Genomic DNA, 4,901 nt, shown 5'->3' with positions numbered 1-4,901 from the left:
TGGTTTAAGGTTAGTGTTAGTGTTAGGGTTCCAGTTATGGTTTTTGTTAGAGTTATGGTGAGGTTTAGGGATTGTGTTAGTTTTAGGGTTAGAGTTAGGGTTATGGTTAAGATTACGGCTAAGATTAGGGTTAGTTAGTGTTAGGATTAGCGTTAGGGTTAGTGTTATGGTTATCGCTATGTGTAATTTTAAGGTTAGTGTTAGGCTTTGTGATAGGGTTAGCTTTGGGGATAGGTTTAGTGGTAGTGTTAGTGTTAGTGTCACTGTTGGTCTTAGGGATATTATTAGGTTTAGGGTTTGGGCTACGATTTGGATTAGGTTTAGGTTAAGTTTAGGTTTACAGTGTGGGTTACAGTTTATATTAGGGTTAGGTTTATGCTTAGGTTTAGGGCTACAGTTATGTTTAGGGTTAGGAATAGGGTTACAGTTAGGGTTAAGATTAGTTTTAGGTTTAGTATTAGGTTCAGTGTTAGGGTTCTGTTCATGGTTAGGGTTAGATTTAGTGTTAGGCCTAGGGTTAGGTTTAGGGTTAGTGTTTGGGTAAGTGTTAGGGTTAAGTTTAGGGTTTGGGTTATTGGTAGATTAAGGATTAGATGGGGGTTAGGGTTAAGTTTAGAGTTAGGGTTAGGTTTAGGTTAAGGTTAGTATTTGGTTTAGGGTTTGTGTTAGAGTTAGAATTAGTGTTAGTATTACAGTGAGGTTTACTATAAGGAGTAGGGTTAGAGATCGTGTTTGGGTTAGGGTTAGGTTTATTGTTAAGTTATGGTGAGGGTTAGATTTAGGGTTAGGTTTAGTGTTAGTTTTAGGTTAGTATTAGTGTTATGGTTATGGTTATCTTAGTCTTAGGTATAGGGTTACGGATATAGTTATGGTTAGGTTTAGGGTTAATGTTAGTGACAGGGTTACAGTTAGTGTAAGGGTTAGGTTTAGGGTTAGGTTAAGCATTAGGCTTAGGATTAGGGTTAGAGTTAGGCTTAGGGTCAAGGTTTTTTTAGGGTTAAGTTTAGGGTTAGTATTAGTGTTTGGGTTAAGTTTAGGTTTAGGGTTACGGTTAGGGATAGTTTTTGGGTTAGTATTATGGTTAGTTTTATGGTTAGTGTTAGTGTTAATATTAGGTTTAGGGTTAGGGTATGGTTAGTGTTAGCATTGTGGTTAGGGTTTGGGTTAGTGTTAGGGATAAATTTTGAGTTAGGGTTACTGTTATGTTAGGATTAGTGCTAGGTTTATTGTTAGGTTTAGGGTTAGGTTTAGGTTTAGCCTTAGTTATAAGTTTAGGTTTGGGGTTAGATTTAGTGTTAGGGTTAGGGTTAAGATTAGTGTCACTGTTCTTGTTATAGATAGGGTTAGGGTTAGGGCTATGGTAAGGATTAATGTTAGGTTATGTTCAGGGTTTTGAGGTCAATTATGGTTTATGTTAGAGTTAGGATTAGGCTTAGGTTTAGGGCCACGTTTAGGTTACGTTTAAGGGTACGTTTATTTTGAGGGTTAGGATTAGTGTTAGGTTTAGTGTTAGGGTTCTGTTTATGGTTAGTTTTAGGTTTAATGATAGGACTATGGTTAGGTTTAGGGTTAGTATTAGGGTAAGGGATAGGGTTAGTTTCAGGGGTTGGGTTAGTGTTAGGTTTAGGGTTATGGATGGGTTTGGGTTTGGTTTAGTGTTAGGGTTATAGTTATGGTTCGTGTTAGGGTTAGTTTTATGGATAGGTTTTGTGTTAAGTTTAAGGTTAGCATTAGAGTTATGGTTAAGATTAGGTATGGAGTCAGGTTTAGTGTAAGTTTAGTGGTACAGGTAGGGTTATGTTTAGTTTTAGGGTTACAGTTTTAGTCAGCATTAGTATTAGTTTTAGGGTTTAAGTTAGGTTATGTTTAGAGTTGGTGTTAGGGTTAGGGTTGATGCGAGGATTATGGTTGGCTTTAGGTTTAGTGTTAGTGTTAGGGTTAGGGTTCCTGTTACGGTTAGGTTTAGGTTTAGGGTTAGGTAAGGATTAGGGTTAAAGTTAGGGTTGGTGTTAGTGTTAAGGTTAGGGTTGAGTTTAGAGTTTAGTGTTAGGGTTAGGGTTACTGTTAGTGTTAGTGTTAGAGTTAGGGATAGGATTTTTGTTAGAGTTCTGTTTAGGTGTATTGTAATTGTTAGGGTTATAGTTTGGATTAGTGTTAGTGTTAGGGTTTTTGTTAGAGTCAGTGCTCGGGATAGTGTTAGGATTAGGGTTAGGGTTAATGTTAGGGTTATGGTTAGGGTTAGCTTTAGTTTTAGTGTTAGGGTGAGGGTTAGGGTTAGTGTTAGGATTAGAGTTAGAGTTAGGTTAGGGTTAGTTTTAGGCTAAGTGTTACGGTTTGTGTTAGGGTAAGTGTTACAGTTCGGATTAAGGTTAGGGTTAGGGTTAATGCTAGTGTTAGTGTTAGGTTTAGGGTTAGTATTAGGTTTAGGGTTAGAATAAGAGTTATGGTGTTAGGTTTAGGGTGTTAGTGTTAGGGATAGAATTTGGGTTAGTGTTAGGCTTAGCGTTAGGTTTTGTGTTAGGGTTAGGGTTCAGTTGAGTTCTAGGGTTAGGTTTAGGTTTAGGTTTAAGGTCGGGTTGGTTTTAGTGTTTGGGTTAGTGTTAGGTTTAGGGTTATGGATAGTGTTAGGGTTAGGGATAGGTTTAGGGTTAGTGTTAGGTTTATTTTTAGGCTTAGTGTTAGAGATATGGTTAGGGTTGTGTTTAGGGATAGTGTTCATTTTAGGGTTAGGATTAGTTTTAGCATTAGTGTTAGGGATAGGGTTAAGGTTAGTGTTAGGTTTAGTGTTAGGGTTAGGATTACGGTTACGGATAGAGTTATTGTTAGTGTTAGTGTTAGGGTTAGGGTTAGTGTTATGTTATGGTTAAGGTTAGGGTTAAGATTAGTGTTAGTGTTAGGGTTAGTGTTAAGTTTTGTGTTAGGTTGAGGGTTAGGTTTATTGTAAGGGATATAGTTATGTTTAGGATATAGATTAGGGTTAGTGTTGGGTTACAATTAGGTTTGGGTGTGTGTTAGTGTGAAGATTTGGGTTAGGGTTTGATTTAGGGTTAGGTTTTAGGTTAAGTTTATTGTTAGTATCATTGTTAGATTTAGGTTAATGTTAGTTTTAGGTTTAGGGTTAGGGTTATTTTAAGGTTTATTTTAGTTTTAGTGTTAGGGTTATGGTTAGCATGAGTTTTTGTTTTAGGGTTAGGGTTAGTGTTAGGCATAGGGTGAAGTTTAGGGTTAGGGTTACTATTAGCGTTAGGGTTAGAATTAATGTTAGGTTTAGAATTAGGTTTTGTGTTAGGGTTCGGGTTAGGTATAGGATAAAGTTTAGGATTAGGGTTAGAGTTAGTGTTAGCATTAGTGTTAGGGTTAGTGTTCGGGTTAGAATTCATGATAGTGTTAATGTTAGTGATAGGTTTAGGGTTAGGGTTAGTGTTAGGGTTAGGATAAGGGTTAGTGTTAGGGTTAGGATTAGGGTTAGTGAAAGTGTTAGCATTAGGTTTACTGTTAGTGTTAGTGTTAGGATTAGGGTTTGGGTTAGGTTTAGTGTTAGGGTTAGGATAAGGATTAGGTTTAGTTAGGGTTAGGGTTAGTGTTATGGTTACAGTTAAATTAAAGGTTTGTGTTAGGGTCAGGTTTATGGTTAGGATTTCAGTTCAGATTAGGCTTAGTTTAGTGTTACTGTTAGGGTTTGGTTTAGTGTCACGTTTTTGGTTATGCTTATTGTTTTATTTAGGGTTAGGTTTGGAGTTAGGATTAGGATTCGCGTTAGTGTTAGATTTAGGATTAGTGTTAGGATTAGGGTTAGTGATAGAGTAATGGTTAGGATTAGGGTTTGTTTTAGGTTTAGGGTTAGGTTTAGGTTAGGGTTAGGATTTTTTAGTGTTGAGGGTGATGGTTTTGTTTAGGGTTTGTGTTAGGGTTAGGGTTAGATTTAAAATTATGGTTAGGGTTAGAATTTGTGTTCGTGTTAGGGTTAGTGTTAGGGTTAGAGTTAGGGTTAGGTTTAGTGTTAGGGTTAGGGTTAGGTTTAGGTGTAGTGTTAGAGGTAGGCGTAGGTTTACGGTTAGTGTTAGGTTTAGGGTTAGGATGTGGGTTAGAGACATGGTTAGTGTTAAGGTTAGGATTAGTGTTAGAGTTAGGTTTATTGTTAGATATAGGGTTAGGGTTTGTCTTAGAGTTATGGTTAGTGTAAATTTATGGTTAGGGTTAGGTAAGTGAAAGCTTTAGGGTTACAGTTCTGATTGGGTTTTGTGTTAGGGTTATGGTTACCATTAGTGTTATGGTTAGGGTTAGGATAATGTTTAGGGTTAGTGTTAGTGTTAGGTTTAGGGTTATGATTAGTGTTAGTAATAGGGTTATGGGTAGGGTTAGTGTTAGGATTACAGTTAGGGCTCTTCCTTGTGTTAGTTTTAGTGATATGGATAGGTTTAGGTTTATTGTTAGGTTTAGTGTTAGTGTTAAGGTTATGGTTAGTGTTAGGTTTAGGGTTAGTGTCAGTGTTAGGGTTAAGGTTAGTGTTAGGGTTAGGATTAGTGTTAGGGTTAGGATTTGTGTTAGGGTTAGGGTTAGTTTTATGGTTTGTGTTAGAGTTAGGGTTACAATTTGGTAATGTTTGCGTAAGGGTTGGGTTAGGTTTAGGTTATGGTTTGTGGTGGGGTTTGTATTTGGCTTAGAGTTAGGATTAGGGTTATGGTTAAGTGTAGGGTTAGGGTTATGGTTAGTTTTAGGTTTAGTGGTAGTGTTAGGTTTAGATTTAGTGTTCGTGTTAGCATTAGGGTTAGGGTTAGGGTTAGGGTAAGTTTTAGGTTTAGTGTTAGTGTTAGGGTTAGTGTTAGAGTTAGTGTTGTGGTTAGTGATAGGGTTAGGATTAGGTTTAGGGTTAGGTTAGGGTAAGTTTTAGGCTTAGTTTT

This window comes from Marmota flaviventris, chromosome 13 (genome assembly GCF_047511675.1).
Source record: "Marmota flaviventris isolate mMarFla1 chromosome 13, mMarFla1.hap1, whole genome shotgun sequence".
NCBI lineage: Eukaryota > Metazoa > Chordata > Mammalia > Rodentia > Sciuridae > Marmota > Marmota flaviventris.
Note: the sequence above shows the minus strand (reverse complement) of the source record.